Raw genomic sequence first — 25,118 nt, forward strand, 5'->3', positions numbered from 1 at the left:
TCCCATGCATCTTTGGGATTCTCAGCATCCTGTATGTGTATGAGCATAGCATCAGAAATACATATAGACAGATAATGCAGCACTTTGAATGCTCTTTCTGACCATTGCTATGAGCAATAAGCTGCTCTGCTGTGTAGGTTGTCGAGGTAGCTCAGGCTCGGGCTCAGCACCTGTAATGAGATTCCAAAATCCTTTTCCTTTCAAGAAACTCTTGATCCTGTACTTCCATGCCTGGAAGTTCTTCCTATCCAGCTTTTCACCAACAATCTGTACTGGATTATCTGACATGTTTGCTCAATGTGCACCTTCCGCACTCGTCCAAATCTGTAAATGAGCCTTCCTCAACTCCAATGAATAAACAAGGATTGTGGATCGACAAGACCCACACACTGCATCATAAATATATCATGTGATGTTGTGTTGAATGGTAATGACCCTGTAAATTTGATATGCATATAAAACAAGGTAAATGATGACATATATAATTTTTTTTCCTTTGATATAAAAAAACAATGTACAATCCACCTACTTATTGATCATGCACAACACCAACAAGAACTCTGTCTCCTTCTCCTCAAGGAATTGGACCACTTTGCAATTCACCTTGGAAATCCTCTCTTTCAACTTGATTGGTATTTGCCCATTCTTTCCAAGTTTTGAGTCTATGTTTGCCATCCCAAACAACAAACATCTTCCCAACTATGTGTTGTCATCCTTATGTCTCCTCTAGTATCGTGTCAAACTCATCTGACAACTCTCTGACAATGATAGGTCGTGATTGGCTGCACTTCGACGGTCGAATGAGATGGGCTCTTTCCTAGGGAATCCCTCGAAGACAATGAATGCCACCATTGTTGATTGGTATATTCTCTCCTTGATTCTTTTGATTAACCCCTCTATTGAATCCTTGTTTTCATACGGATTGCCGTGTTTACAAGGAGGCGACAAAGTGGCACTCTAGGAAGGTAGTTATAATTATCGACCAAGTGGTCCTCCACCCAATTTGTGGAGATGTGTCAATCAAACCACTTGGCTAAAACTCTCTTTTACAGACTCCTCTTCTTCAACAATGAAATGGATCTAGACCAAATATTAAGAAAATCAACCACTTGGCCGAAACTCTCTTTTACAGTCTCCTCTTCTTCAACAATGAAATGGATATAGACTAAATATCAAATGAAATGGATCTAGACAAAATATCAAAGAAATCAACACATAAATTTCAAATCTAGAATCCATTTCATGAGCATCAAACACATATGCAAAATCCATGTGATCATGATGAAAAGAGAAAAAATCCACTTGCACATGTAGCAAAGAAGGTATGTGCATAAGGCCTAAGTGATTTAACCTCTCACCATGAGGATGGCTATCAAGCTTGCCATGAGCCGTAGACCATGAAAGGCCATCTCCATGAAAGGAGCCAAGAGTACATGTAAGTGTCTAAGATATGAATGACTTAAAAAAATCCCTACAATGAACCCAAAGGCCCTATTTATAGTGGCCTGGCCCATGGCCCAGTACATGTAAGTGTCTAAGATATGAATGGCTTAAAAAAATCCCTACAATGAACCCAAAGGTCCTATTTATAGTGGCCTCGCCCATGGCCCATTATTTACATATTTTGGACCTTAGTTTTGCTTCATTACAAACCATCCCTTCCGAAAGATTTTGTCCTCAAAATCTTATTTACATATTTTGGACCTTAGTTTTGCTTCATTACAAACCATCCCTTCCGAAAGATTTTGTCCTCAAAATCATACAAGATATCTACCATTCAACATAGCCTGAAATGAAATGAATGGGAAGTGGTTAAGGTCCTAAATATGCTCTCCAAATGTAAGAAAGTCCATGAAACTTCATCTCCAATGCATATGTGTGGAACTATTGTGGCAACCCTTGTGTAGATGAAATCCTTTGAAAGATTATTCATGAAAAATCCATGAAATAGGCCGCAAATGATGCATACACTTTATTCAAATATGTCCTGCATCATATTCTTACATTGTGATGACCATTGAAGCTTGTTGGAGTAGAGGTTCGACCCTAACAATGGACCTCACCAAAACTATCCAGAAATTATTACAGCATGCCTATAATCCTAAGTATTGCCCATTTTCTCCATACAAATCATGCCACTTGGTCAAGAAAGACCTTCCTCAATTATGCCATAGTCATGCACATACTCCAAATATTTTCGAGTAGCCTCATCCATGAGCAATGTGGAACTAGACCGAACTAGACCCTCCAATCATGAAAGAGTGCTCTTGAAGCATAGCGGACTGTTATGGCAGCCCATGTCCATGTCAAAACCACTTGCAAATCTCTCATTAAAACACTTCAAAATGAGGCCCAAATTATATGTGCATGATGCCAAAGCATCTACATATCATAAAATACCATCATAGTTACCATTAAAGCTCATTGAGATCACCAAAAGACTCAAGAAAGTGTCTCTGTGCTGCCAAATCTATCCAAAAAATTCGAGAATGCACTGTAGGAGTCATAAAAGCCTATATAATGAATACCAAATGGAACAACCACATCTTGTTTTTGCACCTAAGAAAGTGGTTGCCATGCATCCTCATCCACAAATAAATCCACTAAAAATGTGAACAATCCTCTCATAGAGGAATCCCACCATCGAGGTCAAATGAGGTCAAATGGAAATGTATCCTTTTGAAATGCCTTGTCATCCACAATGTATCCATTATTCCAACCACCAGGGTCAAATGGAAAAGCCATTAGTACCACCCAATCCACACAACTATGATCGCATGGACGAAATGTAAATCCAAGCCATGTAGAATCCAAAGCAATGACTATCAAATTGCCTAGATCAAATAGAGAATATAGAAAGCCCATGTTGGTGATGCGACTAGCCAATCCTCCTGGGTCAAATGGATAACCACAATGTAGACCATCCAACCACCATGAAACAATTGTGTGACCTCTTGGATCGAAAGCAAGATATAACGGTGCATCCAACAATCCGGAATACAAACCCAACACCACCTCGGTATGAGGAACTCCATCATCAATGGTCATAGCACCGAATCCTCCTCATGGAAACCTTGAGTAATGATCATACTATGTTGTGGTATACCATGGTGTGCCACATAATCATATATCATGCATCTCAAGTGACGTAATATGCATGTGAAAGTGAATTCTATATTCCCATAGATCATAAAATCATGTTGGCTCCACAAAATGTAAAGGCACATGCCTCATAACTAGCATCCCCATAAGCATAGGTATCATCCTCAAGATTGGCATGTTTGCTACTACTAATGCATACTTCTTCATGACCATGTGATAGTCATCAATAGTAAAATATGTCATCTCAAGACTATCATCATCTCCATGAGCAACATGCCCATATATACATGTTCATCAACACATGTATGGACAATCTTGTCATGAGACAATTATCCCTTGTATGCATCATGATCCACATCTTCTAAGCCTTCATAATCAAACAAGAGACAATCATATGTCTTCCAAATTGAACTTGAAAATAGATCATACAATACATTCTCATCATGAATCTTCCACGAACCACTCAATAATGTCACCTAATGTATGATAATCTAAGGCATGGTCATCACATGTACCATCAACAAATGAGTCATCATCCCATTCGTTATTATCAAAAAATGAGTACTCATCCAAAATGTCATCAATGACCATGTCCTCATAATCTTGTAGTGTCATATCAGGAGTTGAAACCCTCAATCAAAGCACTTATGAAAGCTATCCAATCACACTCATTTTTAGCTTGCATATTCCTTTTAACCACCATGGATACATTGGTGACTTGTCAAGAAAGATTTGGCAACAAAGTATCTTCATCTTCTTGTTGTCCATAAATTATAGCAAGTGTCTCATCCACTTCAACACCCACAATGTGTGCATAAAGACCCACATAGTCATACTCTATGCATTGACCAAATATGATAGTGAATGGAAGTCCTCTTTTACATTTTCTCAAGCCAAAATCTTGCAACATTGATTGCATAGTAGATCTTCTATCCCCACTCAAAGCAAGAGGAAAACCAAGTGTAGGCGCCAACAATTCACAAATATTGCCCTTGTTTTTCTTGGCTTCACTTGTAGAGGTTTTAACATCATTCATTGCACATTGCCTTCTTCCAATCACTCCCTTGGAGGAAAATAATGTTTGACTATGTGTCTCATCATGCACATCAACTTGATACATGGGCATATCATTCTTATTTGTCCCACCTTGTTGCATAGGAATTCTCAATGCACTTTTTCCCTCTTGAGATCTTTGTCTCCTTGTATCAAAGATATCTTGCCTAGAGGGCATCCAAGTGCTCATTTCTCCTCCACCACTAGGCATTGACATTGCATAGCTCCTTGCTTGCATTGCATCAAAATCCTCTTTATCAATTTAGAGTTGCATGTAAGTATTGACAAATTGAGCCAAGTCTTTATACTCCTTCTTTTAATAAAAGAAGGCAATTCTATCCAACCATCATAAACTTCCCTATGCCTTTCGGTGAATGATGTATGCTCCTAATCATGCTCAACCATCATCAACATATAACTCCTCTTCAAATATAGAAAATTGATTTCCCATATGGGATATAAAGATAATCATATAGGTTCTCCAAGGTTTGGTTCCAAATGTGTAGACCAAGATGTATGTCACCATCATCAACATACAACTTCTCTTCAAACGTAGAAGATTGATTTCCCTTGGGATGTGAAGATACTCATATAGGTTCTCCAAGGTTTGGTTCCAAATGTGTAGACCAAGATGTATGTTACTTCCCATGTAGTTGAGAGGGACCAGCTTGGAAAGATGTAGGCTTCATTTCCCTCATGAAGGTCTTCTAGCCTCCACCATGAATCCACTTGAGGAATTCTTTGTAGGATTCTCATAGCTAGCCCTTATAAAAGTCTCTTGCATAGTTTGCTTTCCTTCCTTTGTGACCACCATGACAAGCCTCCTCTTGCATAGCTTGCTTGCCTTCCTTATGACCACCATGAGAAGCCTTGTGCATAGGCTGCTTGCTCCCATGCATACCACAAATTCTAAGATCAATAGCATCTTCATGGTGTTTCTCTAATTGGTCTTCATCAATAGCCCCAATCTTTGTAGTCATCTCATGAATTCAAACCTCGTATTCAAGGTATGGTTGATGACATCCAACCTCTCCATAAGTGGCTTGAAATTGAGTCTTTCTGCAAGTAATTGCAAGAAGGCATCATTTTTGAAATCGCTCGTGCACCTTGAGATGTATGCTTATAAGTGCCTCCCATATTTGCCACCTCATCAAATTGCTTTGAAGCTTGCCCCATTGATGAAGAAGTGCTTTTTTGAGTGCTTGTCACAATCAATTGCTCTTCCAAATCCTCCATTTCATCCATGTTGCCACGATCCACTAACTCCTCCCCTTCCATGTCTTCTGTGACCAATGATAGCTTATGGAAATGATCTTTTGGCTTACCTGGCCATAATTGATTTTGAGAAAATTTCCAAAAAATGGAGCTAGGGTAATCCAATTTGAATAAAATGAGGCTCTATGAAAAGGTAATGAGATGAATAATAAGCCTATGTGATTGGTTTAAGTTTAATCCGGGCCCTAATACTCTCTGTTTTTTGGGTTTTTATGAAACAGGCTTTTACCAAAAATGCGTCATAACTCCCTACTCAAGAGTCCGCCGATTTGGGCAATCTTTAGCTTGTTAGGATCTTTTTGAGGACTACTACACACCCATCAAGTTCAGTCCATAAGATCACTTTTGGTTTACAAAGTGCCAAAATAGGGCTACCCCATGAAACGGGTGTATCCACTCACCAATAGCTCCAAATGGTATGTTGTTTTGGCTTGTTTGGAAGGTGTTAGGATGGGGAATGAAGTTTAGGTGTCCAATTTAGGTCGGCCCAAAACCTCTCAAACTGAATTGCACTTTTGCAAAATCTATAAATTATGCCCAAATGTCAACCACAAGTATCCCCTTTGCATACCTTTGCACAAATGCACTCCTCCATACCCAAAGCATCATATGGCATCCAATTATCATCCTTTCAATGCATCTTGACTCACTTTTGGAAAAAAATTGCCATAACTTTGTTGCATTTGGAAGCGGATCTCAATCAATACAAACCTAATCCAATGCAACCAAAAAGATCAACTATGCATCCTTGCATAACCACATTGTGAACCATTGATTTCCAAGTGCACTGCCAAGTGTCCTTGAAACCATTTCCAGTTGATTGGATTGAGGGAAGTCGGTGTAGAGCTTTTGAGGTAAGTCGGTGTAGAGCGTTTGCTTGGCGATCTCCCAGCCAAAGCCTTCTCACCCTCTTACCAAAGTTTAAAATCCAATGGCAAGAGTTGAGGCCATGTCTTCACTCCATTTACCTAATCCTTCAATGTACCACTTTTCCAAGGCATTTATGGCACACCGGGGATTCAAGACATTGTCCCCTTGGCCTCTCCACCAATTGCCAAGGTACCCTCACCACATAACTAGCTTTCTAATAGTGCATGAAGCAATGGAAAGCATAGAAATGTATGAGATAATAAGAGACATGCCAATGGAATTTATAGAACATGACAATCATTACAATTCATAGATCCAATAGCCTTTTGCTTGTCCCAAATGATTTTGGTCTAAAGCCCCTCACCATGGGCTCAAGAGTACAAAGAAAGACATCCATATTGAGCATAAGAATGAACCAAATCCATCACAATGCATCCATTACTCAATGCAATCCCCTTTTCCAATATGCATTCAATCAAGCCAATCCAATTACTATAATGTGACTTCCATTAATTTCTTGGGGGCAAGTTCATTAGCATGTAACCATGACTAATCCATGAGATTAAGGTTTCCTCAAAGATATCCCTAATTCTTGATAATGGATTCAAACACTCAAGAAATCCACCAAATAATGCAAGAAAATGTGTAGCAATTGATCAATGATTACCAAGAAGCCTCTAACTTGTGTGTTGATGAAGAAAAGCCTCCTCCTTGTGTAGATTTGTGAAGCACACTCCCTGTTTTGGCCCTCTTCAAAAAAGCTTCAAGAACTTCAAAATCAGCATAAAAGACTCCATGAATGCCTTATTTAAGCTCCCAATAGCATTGCTAAGCTATGGAAGCCTCCATATCTTGCACCAAGTGTTGGTTATAATAAGCAAAAGAAACTCCTCCTCATGCAAACATTGTTGCCAGCTTCTATGGAGCTTTGGAGATGCAAATCACACAAACTAACTCAAGATAAGGCTCTAATGCTAGAATATGGTGAGTATGATGGATCTTGAGCCCTATGAAAGCTTGAGAACACCATTTCTAGGGTTTCTTGACTCATGGGATGAGGAAGAAAAATAAAAAATTCCAAGCTTTAAAAATACCACAAAATGTTGCTCTATGCGTTGCTAAAGATGTCCCTAACCAAATCCCCAAGGTTGTGTGTGGAAATGGCTACTGTGTGATGAACCCTAGCCATGGAAAGCTTGAAAACAAGTGGAATAGAAAGAAAAACGTGAATAAAAAAAAAAACAATAATCACTCCCAATTAGTTCAAATTTGATCCACATCCTTTTAAAATTTGGTCATGTGCTTAGATTTGGTCCAAGAAATTGATCTAGTGCCCAATTCTTGCCCAAAAATATTAGAAAATTTCTAGATTTCCATCTTCTTGATCAAGAAAACTCAAAAGATTTTTAAGAAATTTCAAGAAAGTGGATTAAAATCAAAACTTTGATACTAATTAAAATGGATCTAGACAAAATATCAAAGAAATCAACATATAAAGTCCAAATCTAGCCTCCATTTGATGAGCATCAAACACATATGAGAAATCCATGTAATTATGATGAAAAGAGAAGAAATCCACATGCACATGTAGTAGCAAAGAAGGTATGTGCATAGGGCCTAAGTGATTTAACCTCTCACCACCATGAGGATGGCTATCAAGTTTGCCATGAGCCCTAGACAATGAAAGTCCATCTCCATGAAAGGAGCCAAGAGTACATGTAAGTGTCCAAGATATGAATGACTTAAAAAAATCCCTACAATGAACCGAATGCCCTATTTATTAGTAGCCTTTCCCATGGCCCATTATTTACATATTTTGGACCTTAGTTTTGCTTCATCTATGAGAGGATTGTTCACATTTTTAGTGGATTTACTTGTGGTGGATGAGGATGCATGGAAACCACTTTCTTAGAGGTGAAACAATAAGATCTATTATGTGAGGATGTGGTTGGGCAATTTGGTATTCATTATATGAACTTTTATGACTCCTACAATGAAAGATGTGCATTCTCGAATTTTCTAAACAGATTTGGCAGAGGCACTTTCTAGAGTCTTTTCAATAAGCTCTAATGGGTCATGACTATGATGGTATTTTATGATATATAGATGCTTTGGAATCATGAACATCTCATTTGGGGCTCATTTTGAAGTATTTTCATGAGCGATTTGCAAGTGGTTTTGACATTGGCATGGGCTGCCATAAAAGTCCACTATGCTTCAAGAGCACTCTTCATGATTGGAGGGTCTAGTTCCACATTGCTCACGGATGAGGATTTCATCTATAAAAAGGGCTGCCACAATAGTTCCACACATATGTATTGGAGATGAAGTTTCATGGAATTTCTTACATTTGGAGAGCATATTTGGGACCTTTTCCAATTGATTTCATTTGAGGCTATGTTGAATGGTAGATATCTTGTATGATTTTGAGGACAAAACCTGTGGGAAGGGATGGTTCAAAACTAGGGTCCAAAATATGTAAAATAATGGGCCATGGGCAAGGCTACTATAAATAGGGCCTTGCATTCATTTTAGAGAATTTGTTTTAGCCATTCATATCTTAGACACTTACATGTACTTTTGGCTCCTTTAATGGAGATGGCCTTTCATGGTCTAGGGCTCATGGTGGCAAGCTTGATAGCTAGCCTCATGGTGAGAGGTTAAATCACTTAGGCCTCATGCACATACCTTCTTTGCTACTTGTGCATGTGGATTTCTTCTCTTTTTATCATAATCACATGGATTTCTCCAAAAAAAATCGTGCCAACACTACTAGCCACACAATTATTGGTGGGCTTTGAAGAACCAGTCCCAAGAGTCAACTGCAATTGAGAGGTGTTCGTTACCTCACTTAATGTGGCCAATTGGTGAAAGGCCCACATCTTTTGCGATAGTGTGATATCTTGATTTTCGGTGAACCCCTTTGATTGCAAATGAGTCTAGGGAGGCATTTTGTCTTAAAAGGCAGGTGCTTGAAAGAGCAACCTTGAAAAATTAAAAATAAGCTTTTTCAACCATATTCTTTCTTTTTTGAATTAAATTTTAAATATGATTAGTAATTAATATACATCCTTTGTTTATTGATATGCAACCATAATTAAGAATAGTGCTTAAATTAGTCTTGAATCATGATTCATTATTGATCCAAGAAATCCATTCTTTCAAATAAGAGGTGATGTAACTCTATAAATTAACATTGCATTAAATATGCACATAATTTCTTAATATTTGGTAACTATTATGCCATTTATATTAATCACAAGAAGAATACCTCAAGAATTTGAATGATTGAATCAACTTGGGCAATCCGAATGTATTGTTGTAGTGTGGAGGCGTACTTTAATCCATCACCGGGACTCCTTAAACATTGTTGGATTCCTCACTTGGATTGATATGTTGGGGATGAGTTGAGAGAAGAGAGGGGATGATTTAGGGAGGAGAGGGGAGCAAGTTGAGGGAGGAAAGGGGCGAGAGAGAGGGCATTGAGGGGTGCAAGAGGGCGAGGGCATTGAGGGGCATTTAGTGTGCGAGGGACGTTAAGGGGCGAGAGGGCATTGAGAGGTGAGAGGGCGTTGAGAGAGGGGGGATGCTTGGCAAGGGCTCACAAGGGGTTTGTGAGCCCTCCACATCTACATTGGAAAGCCATGCAAGCCATGCCATGTGGCACATTGCATGGCTTGTGTCGCATGCATAGCACACGGCACAAGCCACACAACAAGTCACGTGTAATGCTTGCACTCACCACGTGTAATGCCCGGGTGCGGGGATCACACGTGGTGGGAAGTGGTGGGAAGCCACTGGCAATGCACGTGTATAAATATTACATGTGGTGCCATGTCATTGGAACCACATGTAATATATGTCCATGTGCATTATGTGTGGCTAAGCACGTGGACTATGCAGTCTACGTATGTAATCCACATGGCATGTGCCAAATGCCATGCATGTGCCACACACCACACAGCACGGCTTGCATGCCATAGGCCACACCACCTCGCATGGCCTGCATTGCGATAGGCACACGGCGTGGCCTATGGCATGCAAGCCATGCAAGTGGCCTTTGTAGGGCTCATAAAACCCTTTGTGAGCCCTCCGCCTAAGTGGCCCCTCTCCTCTCTATTCTCCATCAACGTGCCTCGCACCCCACCTCTCCTCCATCAACGCGCCCCACCTCTCCTCCATCATCACGCACTCTCGCCCCACCTCTCCTCTATCAATGCGGCCTCCCTCTTTTCCTTCTATGCACATCCCCTCAATATCGAACGCATCCTCACGCCACCCTCTTGTGCTTTTGTCATGGTCATGCCATCTTTAGAGGAGCTAACCATGGAGTATATCATCTTGCAAGGAAACATGGCGCTTGATGAGATGTACAAGGACTCAAAACAATTTGGAATTGTACCAAGCTAGAGAGATTTCAAGGAGCTTATTATGGGAATTAAAGCAAATGAGAATGACCTTACAACAATGATAGATATGTTCAAGCTTAGAATATCAAGCCACGTAATTGCTTTACTGGAGGACATACAGAGTCAACAGTAAAGAGAACGAGCAACTAATTAGGAATTCGGCCCAATCAATGATTACACATCGTAGGGCCTAACGAGTGTGTTTCCTAAGTATTGAATGTAGTAATAATGATGGTGCTACTTCATAATTCCAACTTCTTCAATGTACTTGTTGAGTTTTTTACAGCTTAATGATGGCGCTACTTCATAATTCCAACTTCAATGTACTTGTTGAGTTTTTTACAGCTTAATAATGATTATGTTTCTCGATGTTCATCTTGTAAACCATGATGAGGGAGAGAGAAGAGGGGAGGGACAGAGTAGAGGGGAGAGAGATTGAGGAGAGATTGAGGAGTGATAGAGAGAGAAGAGGGGAGAGAATGTAGGGATGATATTTTTATCTAGGATCATCTTTTAGAATAGATGTATCAAGTGCCCTGTTCATCAGTGTGATGGTAACCTTTTCTAACTTTCTCTCCTTCACAATTTGACACTCATCAAGCTTAACACAAATTTGAGGACACCATCACATTCTTCAGGAGTAACTTCAAACAATTAAACAACATATGATTGTAAGGCCCCCAAGTCGTAGAAAATATTATTGTATCTATTGTAAACCACATCTCTTGTTGGTGCAGCATAGGTGTCTTCAATATGAAATGGGGTTCCAAGTGCTTGCAGTACCTCTTTATTTATTGTTTACATATTTTTTTTACACCAGAGAAGGATTTGGCAGAAGGATTTGGCAATAATGATCCTTTCATACTAGAATCCTTCATCTTTTCCTTCAAAGTCTTATAAATGGCTGAGTACCCTCTGTGTGATATACTAGCCTCATCAACTATTGCCTGGATGTCCTATGGGTTGAGTTGATTCTCTTTGAAAAAGTCATCTATTTGCTTTTCTGAGACCTTCTTATATTTCTTCTCGTTTATCAGTGCTTCTGCATACTGGCGATCTAAAAAGAAGACTTAAATGTGCGCCAGAAGGTTCTATTGTTGATTCTTTATCAGGGTGCAATAATAATCTGATATTAGGTTAAAATGCACAAATTGATATACATGAACATATGCAATAAGGAGTGATGTTCATAAAATATCACAATAGAAACAATAAACCAGTTAATAGAAAGGAGCTTACTTGATTGCATGTATTCTCTTCTTGATGCCACCACCTCCTAGCTTCATTTGCTTAATATCCCTTAGTTTTTTTGGTCGTCTATAGAGACCCAATGAGGTTTGCTTATGTCTTAATTCAGACATTTGTTTTTCAAGCCCTAAAATGGTTTCCTTATTGCTTAATAACTTCTGCACACACTGCTTCATGGTTTTCTTCAAATGAATGTTCTCCTTCTCAAACAAATCTATTTCTAATTTAAGAAAATTGCTTGTTGCTTCCAAATGATGTGTATATCCTAGGAGCTCATTATAGCCATCTCTAACAAAGTTAAGGAGAGCTGTCATATTCCTAAATGGGGGTGTGGAGTTTGTAAAAGGGTCTTGTGGATATAACCTCCCATCAATAAATCTATGTTTTTCTTCCCTTTCATCCTCAACATTTCTTTAGAAGCAGTACACAAAGTATTAGGTTTATTTCTCTTACTTAGAGGTTCATATTCACATTCAAGCTTGATGTGCAGGTTGTAGATGTCTCTTTTCTCTGTATTCCTCCTTGCTCTTGATCCCTCTGCCATCCTCTTGATCCTCTGTGTGTTCCTCCTTGCTCTTGATCAGTAGAAAAATATGAATGGAAAGAGAAAGGTGCCAAAATAGTAAAAAAGAAGTAAAGAGTCAAAATAATTTGCGAGAAAAACCTTGATTTTGACGGTACCAATACCTGCAAACTTTGATATGTAAAACCTTTGAAATTTGAGGTGAAGTTTCTTGCAGGGAGGGAACTCAAACTATTTTTGGATGATCCTTGGTTCAAATTTTAAGAAATATTCTATTTCGGCTTGTACGTAGAGATTTTGAGATATAAGCCATTAAACTTGGAGAATTGACCAATTCATTGTTCACGTAGTATATATAGTACATGAACGGATTGAAGACTTCAAGAACTAGCAATATTCTATCATTTTTATGTGTATTTAAGAATAGAAATATATCTTTTATATCTCAAGAAAGTTCCAAGAGAAATACGCCAAAATCAATTTCACCTTATTTTTTAGGCTTTTTTGGATTATCTCTCTCTAAGCTTAGTTGGCACTTCTTAGAGGACCCAAAGTTGAGTCCAAAATTCCCCTAATGTGCCTTTGCACTTGTCGCACTTCACATAAAATGGACCTATGTTGCTCGTACCTTTCATTGACAGAAGGTTGGAAATGTTCTTTCCCACTCCAGCTTTCTGAGCTTTCTACCCTATTTTAGGATCCTTAGACGAGGAGGCTCTTGTAGTCTTCTTTATCCATGCCATCTATAACAAAATTAGATGGATGGCTCAAATGACTAACCAGTAAAATTTTTGGATAAATATCACTATACTACAACGCGATATGTAGACAACAAACACACTCAAACCCAAACATCGCGTTGTACTGGATTCACAATCAAAGAAACTACAACACGTAAAAAAGGCTCAAATGAAAAACAAGGGAAAAAAATTGGATTAAATTCAATACAACGCGATGGGAAGACTCTCAACAAATTGGACCCCTCATATCGCGTTGTATTGAATTCATTTTAAAATTTTGAACAAAACTCACTACAACACGATAAGAGGACTTCCAACACACTGAATCCCCCATATTGCTTTGTAGTGCATTCACAATCAAAGGAACTCCAACACACAAAATAGACTCAAGTGACAAACAAAGAAAACATATTTGATAAAATTCACTGCAACGCGATAAGAGGACATCCAACACATTGAATGTTCCATATCGCGTTGTATTGAATCAACAAAGAAGGAAACTCCAACACAAAAAATTGACTCAAATACAATGCGATATGCAAACAAACAACATATTCAAACCAGTAAATGGCATTGTGTTGCATTCACAAACAAAGAAATGCAAAATAGGCTCAAACGATTAATAAGGAAATAATTTTGGATTGAATTCACTACAACTCAATGAGAAGAGTTTCAACACATTGAAACCCCCATATCGTGTTGTATTGACTTCATAATGATGAAAGAAACTCTCTCTCTCGAGTCCACATAGAAAAGGAAAAAGAAGACATGGTGCAAGTTAATAAACATTGGATTGAGAAATGGACACTTACTCGACAACACAATGTCATCCACGGAGGGATGAGATGGTGTAGACAACGAAGAGCAGATCATGCCAACAAAAATCGATGAAAAGAAGCTACTGCTTATGGAGAGCTTGTTGCTTAATTTGATAATTAAGGGATTAACAGCAGAAAGGGTCCCACCTTAAGTAGATGTGACGCTGCATGATGATGTCAAAAGTAATGGTGTTAAGTACATGTGGCATGCAATGATGATGATCGAATGCATGAGTGACACGTGTCTATTACTTGTGTCAAAGAATGTGGAAGACCACCAATGAAATCATGCCACGTGTAAAGATCATCGGATAATACACACACTCCCACATGCATTATTTATAGCGTGAGTTTCAAACACTCTTGCTTTTTTTTTTTTCGTACAATTATTTTCTCATTCTTGTTTTCTCCTCTCCGATGGTATGACCGATGTTAGCAATTCTCCTTAAAATGTTTGTTTTCATATGATTGTGAGCGTCATTCCTTCTTTTCCTATGTAAATCATGTATAATTGAAAAATGATTTTGAGCTTTAGTACAACGTGATGTAGGGCTTCAATCGAGAACGTCCACTCTAAATCGCATTGTACTAACTTGTGTTATACAAGGTTAGTATAGCACGAATTCGAAAACCTATGGGTGAGTCCATACTCTCATTTTTTATAGAAATGATTTTGAGCTTCAACACAACGTGATGTAGGACTTCACTCGAGAACGTCCACCCTAAATCGCGTTGTACTGACTTGCGTTATACAAGGTCAGTATAGCACAAATTCAGAATCCTATGGGTGATCATCGGCCCATACTTTCATTTTTTTAAGTGTTTTCTACATATTTGTGCAATATAGACCTAATATATTATAATTCAGTACAACGCAATAAAAGGCTTCACTTGCCATCCACTCTATAGCATTGTACTAACTTGCGATATACATGTTCAGCATAGCGTGAATATGGAAGCTTACATTTGATTGGCTATGTTGCATACTTGTGCAACGTGAAACCATATGGGCGTTATATACAACAAATGAAAAACTGAGTATCGTGAGCTTTTGTAAGATTCCTACTCAGCCTGAATAATGAATAGGCTCTACTTCAATCCCCTATAATCATTCCCTGTTTCTGAGTACAAGAAAACATTTGAGATTGGAGCTTCTCTCTCTCTCTCTCTCTCTTCAATCTTCCTTGGAGTCTTCATCAACATACTAAACCAATTGATTGGTTGGGGGCCTCTCCATAGACTAAAGAATCAAGCAAATTAAGAGGTAAAGTGTGGTTTATGGTCTTTTTTCTTAATCTCAAAATGTTTCTCACCTCTCAACCCCTCTTAAGCTTGAGAAGCATTCAATTGAATGGCTCTTTAATGCAATTGGAACTCTCTAATGAATTTTAGTGATAAATCTTATAAAGTTTTCATTTATGCTTAAATTAAGCATATCTCTCTCCCCCCCAAAGAATGGTCATTCCTATGACCTATTCTATATTCAAATGATGCTTCTCATGAAGCAATTCTCAAATCTAAAAGTAATTTCTATGCTTGTCAAATTAGAGGCCAAAGAAGTGGCTTTTTAATGCTATTTAAATTATAAAAAACTTAGGAATCAAGTCCATAATTGGATATTTATCCTAATGATAGTTATTCTATCATATTGTATTACTAAAACTTTATGCTTTCAAAATTATTAAAAAATTATCAGTAATAGCAGCGGAGCTATGGTAAAATTTTTAAAAAATTAACACATAAATCATTTTCGTACATAATATGAAAAGAGGACTTCCTACCATATTCTAGGATTAATCATCCTAGATTAATTGAATAATTCTCATCATAACCATGGAAAATTTGATTTTTATGTTTATACATAAATAGTTAATTAGAAAAAAGAAAAATTTCTAGTAATTTATTTTTATGATAAAAAAGAAATTCCCATGATAATAGAAATCCATGTATTCCAATGAGGAAAGAGAAAAATTTGAAATACCAAAATAATGGATATTTTATTTAAAAATTAAAGAAGAAATTTAGTTAAATTTATCTTTTTGCATAGATAAATTTAAATGATGAAAGAGGAATTTCCATCATAATTGGAATTAAACCATTTAAATGAGAAAAGTGGAATTTCTAGTGTAAAGGAGTTAATGGATATTTTTATTTAATTTTAAGAGAAAATTTAGTTAAATTTATCTTTTTACATAGATAAATTTAAATGATGAAAGAGGAATTCCCACCATAATTTGAATTCAACCATTTAAATGAGAAAAGTGAAATTTTTAGTGTAAAAGAATTAATGGAGATTTTTATTTAATTTTTAAGAAAAAATTTAGTTAATTTTATCTTTTTGCATAGATAAATTTAAATGATGAGAGAGGAATTCCCACCATATTTGGAATTCAATCATTTGAATGAGAAAAGTGGAATTTTTAGCTTAATGGAATTAATGGATATTTTTATGTAATTTTTAGAAGAAGAATTTTAGATAGATTTAATTTATGGTAAAAGAGGAATTCCCATGATAATTGGATCGCACTCATTAAATGGGAAAAAGAGGGATTTTAAGTTTATTCAAAAAATAGGTATTGGTATTTAGTTAAAAGAAGATTTTTTATGATATTTAATAAAAGATGGATTTGAATTAAATCCAAGTGTCAAAAGATGAATTCCCACCATAATTCTATCTAATGAGGCGAGGACCGACGAAGCGGTCCCTGAGTGACGTGCTAGGACACCTAAGGAGGATCCTAGAGGGTTCTGACGACCAGGCGATGCACGGGCTCGTGGTTGCTAGGACACCCATGCGTATGTCGAGGAAGATTTCGGATGGATTAAAAGGAAAGATTTTGGGAACCAAATTTTGATACTGGATCTCGTTGGTTGGCCAGCTGGTCTTCAACGAAGAGTCTACCAAATTTTGATACTGGATCTCGTTGGTTGGCCAGCTGGTCTTCAACGAAGAGTCTACCAAATTTTGATACTGGATCTCGTTGGTTGGCCAGCTGGTCTTCAACGAAGAGTCTACCAAATTTTGATACTGGATCTCGTTGGTTGGCTAGTTGGTCTTCAATGAAGAGTCTAGAGGACACATTTTGTAATACAATGGACTCGAAATTTTAGAAAATGATGATAAAAAATATTACGATTTCTATTGAAGGATTGTTTTAAAGTTAGTCGAGTCTGTTATAAATGGCAATTTCATATTGGGTGTGTACGTGGTATGCCTACCTTAATTTTTGCATGAATCGCCGGATAGGGGTCCCGAGAACTCTTTTCCTTGTACCCGGGTAAAAACACAACCAAATCTTTATAAAGGAATCCCACCAATACGGTGGTCGGGGGTGGTTGGCTAACCCATGGGCCGGATGGGCTGGATCATCGGAGGATTCCTATGAAACAACTAGATACGATTAGCTACGTTAATTAAATTAAATCCTGAGAAGACCTTGTTCTATGGGAGGGGATCAGTGGCGGTTGTGCTTCGTAAAAATGAGGAAAAAAGCGATGATTCCATGGACCAAGTGCAAGTCTCTTCTTGATCTGACCATGTGACTTCGGTTCGGTCAGATCAGTTTAACTAGTTAAGACTTTGACTTGTTAGAGTAATTCCCCCGTTAGAAGATTTTCCCATGGTGGAATCGCCCGTGGCTTCCGAGCGAGGGGAGTTTTTCCGGGTTCAGTTTCGGAACCGCTGGGCTAGCCTCTCATCCGGACATCCGCGGGCAAGGCCCCGAGTGTGGATCCCCGCTCGACGTGGGAGGCCGACGCTGTTTCCGCCACCGCTGAAACCCCGGAGGGGGGGATCTCAGAGCTTTAGAGGCCCGTTTGTTACATATTAGTGCAATATAGACCTTGTATAGTGCAAGTCAGTTTAATGCGATATAAGGCTTCCCCTTATCAACGTCCAACGTAAATCATGTTGTATTGACTTGCAATATAGAAGGTCTTTTTAGCTTGAATATGGAACCCGTTTTCATATCTCTATCTCATAGTGTTGTTTGCTAAAATTTTAGCAACACACAGACTTAGTATAGCTTGAATTTAAAACCCCCCCATAGTTGTGTTGTTGTAATGAAAAGTTGTAGTATCGATAGCTTCTAATGCATATTTGTGCAATATTTCGGTTCAGCACAACGCAATATCAAGCTTCACTTGCCAACATCCACTGTGAAATTGCGTTGTAATGATGTTTGCACTGTAATTGCATATCTCCATTATTCTCTCATTGATGTGTAGTTCACAATCATTTTGCCAACTTTTTTATACTTGTAGATGCATCCTTTTGAGATCGAGGTCAAACTTGATACTAGGTTTGAAGAAACGCCTAATGAGAAATTGTTTGATTTCCTTCACAAAGTCATCCAACACCATCTCCAACCTCAGATTTCAGGTATGTTTTCTTGCAATATCTCCATCGAGAGTATGATCTTGTCTAGACGCACATATCTCCAAGAGAAAGAGTAGCAATACCAGGGGACAACTTCGAACAATGCAATCATCTTAGACAATATTCAATATGTGCATATGTGGATTATCTTGTTTCTGCCACATCCTCAGGAGATAAGGTAAACATGGATATTTCAAAGGTGTCGAGGGATAAGAACTTCGAAGACACACAATAAGTGCCCAGTACATAGGCGTAAATGTTGTCTTGTTGACTACCACTATAGGTTTATTTGCTATTTACATCTGCTCCTTGAGGTTGAGAAAGGTTTAATAGAAGGAGATGAGGAAAGGTCACAGGAACCTTCAAGAGTAGAAGATGATGAGGCTCTTAAGGTTATAGAGGATATAAACTTGGCCATGGAGAGGGAACTTAGTGAGCAATTTGATATTGATGCCCTCAGAGAAAAGGCACCCAAGTTGTTACAGCTGTTGAGATGAGAAGCCCATTGTGGTAGAGGAAATAGAGCACATTTTGACCTCGGTCCAATAGGTGACCACCAGTATGTCCTCTTATAACAGATATTCAAGCATTGTTTGACATCAGGGAGGAATAATGTCTCGCCCATCATCGCACGAAATCTTGAAGAAGATGATGATTTCGTCGATCCAAGTGTGGATAAGTATCTTCTACTACTGGATTCAAATGTCAAGGATAGTGAGTACCATACTCCTACTTAGATATTATCAATGATGTATAAGGATGCTCGTGCCAACCTTCCCACTGAAGAGGAATTTCAAGATGTTCAGCAAAGAATTAACAATCCGCTCAAAGGGAAGAGGAGTCTTCAACTATCCAAGATGCCAAGGCATCAATCAACTTATGGAAAAATGATTTACTTGTTAATGATGAGAATCAGATGGTCTCATTATAATAATTTTGAATATCGTGATGAAGCTTCATATTGCATTAAATTTTGTTTTGTTTGGCTTATGAACAACTTTATTTTGTAGTTGGTGGTGTATGATGATGACTTTCTCATGTGCATGTCAGGATCATGAGTGGGAGGAATCAGAAAGGACTCAACGTTGGGAGAGTACATTAACTGGCTTAAATTTCCAGAGGTCATTATATTCCACAAAAAGTTTTCAAATGATAAAGCTGAATTCCCATTGTTTGCAATCAAAATATTATCTAGATGTCTTCGGGAATACCTCGTTAGGTGGAATGTAGACAAAATCATGCTTTTGGAGAAGCAGGTAGTTGTGCGAACCTTTGGGCAGGGCCCCAGAGTGTATGCTCTAAGGAGTAAATATTACTTAGCCTACACTGCATATGGATTAACATGTGGGATCAAGGATCCCAAGATGTTAAGTGAATATGGCAAAAGGGAGCTTCTCAGATTCAAAAGACCAAGAGTTCTGCTAGTTTTACGATTGCAGGATGATACCGAGCCATCTCCAAAGAGTGCAAAGCTTTACGCACCAAAGGATGCTAGTCGGCAGGATCATCAGTAGCAGTAGACTCCCATCCATTGTAAAAAATTGGTTTTTTAATGTACTACAATGACACTTCTATAGTATGTTCTTTTTGATTTGGCTCTATTTTATCTATGTTTTTAATGTCTAAAAGTTTGAAAGTATCCATGGGAGGTGGTGAATATAGAGAAGCATAAATTGAAATGAATCAAAATTTTAATGTCTAAAAGTTTGAAAGTATCCATGGGAGGTGGTGAATATAGAGAAGCATAAATTGAAACGAATCAAAATTTTATTCCATTGATTTATAATTTTCAATATCCAAAACATTAAGCCATGTGAATTCAATGTGTTCTATTCGCTTTGGCTTCTTTCTCCTCTATCCTCACTGCAATCCTCCTATACCACCATATATCGACATGCTTTCTCCCTAATTCCCTAGCTTGTTGCATTACATAAGGGTTGACCTTAAAGGCCTCTGTTCTTCTTTAGAAAAAAATTATGAATTATCAGTAATAGCAGAGCGAAGCTATTGCAAAATTTTTAGAAAATAATACATATCTTATTTTTATACATAATGCTAAAAGAGGACTTCCTACCATATTCTAGGATTGGACATTCTATGCAAAAAGAATGATTTTCATCATATTCATGAGAAATAATTTTTTTGTAATTATGCATAATTAATTGATTATGAGAAAAGAGTAAATTTTGGTAAATTTATTTTTATCTAAAAAGAAGAATTTTTGGTAAATTTATTTTATGTAAAAAGAGGAATTCCCATGATAATTGAGATCCAAGAAATTAAATGTTAAAAGAGGAATTTTTGGCATAATTCAAATTATGAGTATTTATCAAAAGTGAAATTTTGAGTATTATTATTATTATTGGGAAATATGGGTAGAATTGATTTTTGTAAATTCCATGAATCTTTTACTCGAAAAGAAGAATATTGAATATATTTTAATTGAGAAATTTGAGAAAGAATATGAGAATATCCATCGAGAAAACTTGGATAATTCTTACTCAGAAAAGGGAATCTAGAACCCCTAGGAGGATCGAGGATCCAATGAGTAAATAGAAGTTTATAATTAGTTCTCATTAATGAAGCTTAAGGAATGTAAATGAATGTGATGAGATGTGATGTGATGTAAATGGATGTGGATGTGAATGTGATGTGAACAGATGTGAGTGGATGTGATGAGATGTGATGCGATGTAAATGGATGTGGATGTGATGAGATGTGATGATATGTGAATGGGTGTGATGTGATGTAAATGGATGAGAATGAGATGTGAGGTGATAGATGTCCACGTGAATGAATGGATGGATGTGGATAGATGTGCATGTGAATGAATGGATGGATGTGGATAGATGTGAATGTGAATGAATGGATGGATGTGGATGAATGTGATGAGATGTGAATGGATGTGATGAGATATAGATAGATGTGGATGTGATGTAATGTGGATGGAATGAATGAGATGTGATGATGTAGATAGATGTGGACGTGATGTAATGTGGATGGAATGAATGTGATGTGATATGGATGGAATGTATGTGATGTGATGTGGATGCAATGAATGTGATGGATGTGAATGTAAGGTGGAAGAATGTGATGTGATGTGGATCTTGGTAGATGTGAATGGATTAGATGTGATGTGAATGGATGTGAATATGATGTAATGAGACGTGAATGGATGAGATGTGATGTGGATGGATGTGATGTGATGAGATGTGGATGTGAATGAATATAAATGAATGTGATGTAATGTGAATGGATGGATGAGATGTAAGGTGGATGAAGGTGATGTGATGTGGATCTAGGTAGAAGTGAATGGATGAGATGTGATGTGAATGGATGTGATGTGCATCGGGGTAGATGTGAATGGATGAGATGTGATGTGAATGGATGTGATGTGATGTGATGTGGATATGGGTAGATGTGAATGGATGAGATGTGATGAGGATAGATGTGATGAGATGTAATATGATGTGATTGGATGAGAATGGAGGAAGACGATGGGAATACATATGACTGGATGTGAAATAAGCAATTTGAATTGATGTAGAAGAATGTGGAATAAAAAAAAAGGATGTGGAACAATGTGGAAAGATGAGAGTTCGTTAGAAAGTGTATTTATGAAACCTGTTTTTAAATGACCGTTTTATGTCAAGAATGCTGGGAAAGCATTTTAACCATCTTGTGAATGAGGTCGTGGAGACCTAAGTGATAAAGTTGCAACAGAGCTGACGGAGAGTCAATGGAGGATGTCTCGCGTAGCAAGGTCGGCCGAGGTCTTGACTAGCCTCGATTCGATTTAAATGGTGAGCTTTTGGTACGGTAGATGAGGGACCAAGGAAGCGGCCTATGAGTGAAGCGCTAGGTGACTTGCGAAGGAGTCTAGAGGGTGCTGACCATACGGTGCTTGGGCTCTGGGTCACCCCAAAGATACCCATGCGTGCATCGGGGAAGAAAAATGGAACAAGGTGTTAGAGTTGTTTTCTGAACTCGAGCATGGGTCTGGTTGATAGTCCTTGTTGGTCCTCAATGGATGAGTCCATGGCTCTTTTATATGGATTTGTTGGTTGATCTTGTTAATCTTCAATGGAGAGTCCATCTGGATTTTCTTAAGTGAATATATTTCAGGGTACTATGAGCTAGGAACTATTGAAAAGGCCCCTGAGTGAATAGGTGGTGAGCGTTCTGGTTTTTGCCAATGATGCCATAGGTACACCGATGAAGAAATGATTGGAAATTAGAATTCAAGCTGGATATTTTGGAGGATTATGATCAGTGATACTATGGTTTCATTAAAAGATTGTTTTAAAGACAGCTGAATCTGTGAAACATGCAATTTCATATTGGGTGTGTAAGTGGTGTGACTATCTTGAAGTTTGCTTGAAACGCCGGCTAGGGAGCCTAGGAACTCTTGAAGTTTCACAGCTGAATCTGTGAAACATGCAATTTCATATTGGGTGTGTAAGTGGTGTGACTATCTTGAAGTTTGCTTGAAACGCCGGCTAGGGAGCCTAGGAACTCTTTTCCCTGGTACCCAGTGCAAAACATAACCGAATTTCTAAATGGATCCTATCACTACAATGGTTGGGCAGTTGGCTAACCCATGGGATTGGATGGGGTTAGGTTGGACTGATGGATCCCTAAAATGAGACTCAATTCTGTTAAGTTACGGTAGTTGAAGTAAATCTCGGATTGTCTTTGTTCTATGGAAAAGAATCAACGGTTGTGCCTCTTGACGAGGAAAAAAGCATTGGTCTCTATGATCCAAGTGCAAGTTTCTTCCCTTGATCGGACCATGTGACTTAGAGGTTCGGTTGGATCAGTTTGGTTAGTTAAGGCTCTTGACTACGTTAGAATAAAATATCCTGGAGGAATCGCCTATGTCTGCTGGGCGAGGGAAGTTTTTCCGGGTTCGGTTTTGGAAGAGCCGAGGGATTAGTCTCTTGTCCGGATACCGTGGACGAGGCCTCGAGTGAAAGGCTCTGCCCTACGCAAAAAGTGCTACTTCCGCTGCTAGCACCCCAGAATTTGTTGAGCGGAGGGGGCAGGGATCTTTGAGCAGGTCTACGAGGGTTAGGTACCTTGTTGACAGGTTGAGATATGATGGATATACAACCTATCATTATGCTTACATGGTTAAAGCAATATAGAAATTGGAGCCCACTTATTTTAAGCAAGCACTTGGAAATAAGAAATGGAAAGATGCCATGAATGAGGAGATGGTAGCATTGGATGCAAATGCAACATGGGAGTTAGTGCCTTTACCTAAGGAAAAGAAGGTAATTGGATGCAAGTGGGTGTATAAAGTCAAGCATAACGTTGATGGTTCAGTGAGAAGGTATAAGGCAAGATTGGTGGCCAAAGGCTATGCGTAGACTTATGGCATTGACTATGAAGAGACATTCAGCCCGGTTGCAAGAATGGAAACTATGAGAGCTATCACTACTATGGCTATAGCAAAGGGGTGGTCTTTACATGAGATGGATGTAAAAGAATTCTTTCTTGCATGGTGATTTGCAAGAAGAAGTTTACATGATGCAACCACCAGGTTATGAGAGTGATGTACATCCAGATTTTGTGTGCAAGTTACGCAAAGCCTTGTATGGCTTAAAGTAGGCACCTAGAGCATGGCCAAACAAGATCAGTGAGTATCTTGTTACCATTGGCTTTCAGATATCCAAGCAGATTTTTCGCTTTATGTGAAAAAGACAGATAGAGGGATCATGCTATTAGTCATCTCCATTGATGTAATTGGAAGACGTATCCAAGTATACATAGAGCAGATTTTGAGGACAAAAACTTTGGGGAAGGGATGGTTTGTAATAAACTAGGAACTTTAGTTAGGGCATGGGTATGGGCTCAACTATACAAGGGGCTCATGGATCTTCATTTGTACCTTTTGATACTTTTGATCATATGACTGTTGGAAGGTACATTCAGCCTAGAGCTACCATACCTTGGCTTATGGAAGGCTATTTCCATCCTTTGGGTGAAAACCTAAATCACTTAGGCATTGTGTATGATTTCTTGCTATCGCGTGTTAATCAACATAATGATTTATCCAAAATCTCAGCTTATGATCACTCCATTCCATGTTAAGGCATCAAAGTTATTGAAGGGACTCAAGAAGAAGTAAGCAATTTATGTTGTGAAGCTCAATCTTGCAAGAAAAGAATCAGATATGAAGAGACCAAAATGGTTGAATAAGTATATTGACATATTTCCTAAAGAATTAATTGAAATACCCCAGACTCGTAAGATTGATCATGAGATAGAGTTGAAACCTAGAGCCTAATCGACTCTACAAAAAGAGCTTACAAGATGGCCGTAGTTGAGCTTAAGAAACAATTGAGGTAACTTTTGGAGGAAGGCTTTATCCATCCCAGTGTATCCCCTTGGGATGATGCCAATTCTTTTTCAGAAGAAGAAAGATAGGACTCTCATATTGTGTATTGATTATCGAGGGTTGAATCAGCTTACTATTAAGAATAAGTATCCTATTTCCATGATAGATGAGTTAGACCATTTGCATGGAGCCCAAATATTTAAAAAGATTTACTTGAAGTCAGAATATTATCAAATTAGGACTAAGGAGCAGGATATTCCTAAGATGACTTTTTATACCCGATAAAAACATTATCAGTTCATAGTAATGTCATTTGGATTAATGAATATCCCTACTGTCTTTGATCGATTGATGAAGGA

This window comes from Cibotium barometz, chromosome 21 (genome assembly GCF_041138505.1).
Source record: "Cibotium barometz isolate CiBa-2024 chromosome 21, ASM4113850v1, whole genome shotgun sequence".
Taxonomy (NCBI): Eukaryota; Viridiplantae; Streptophyta; class Polypodiopsida; order Cyatheales; family Cibotiaceae; genus Cibotium; species Cibotium barometz.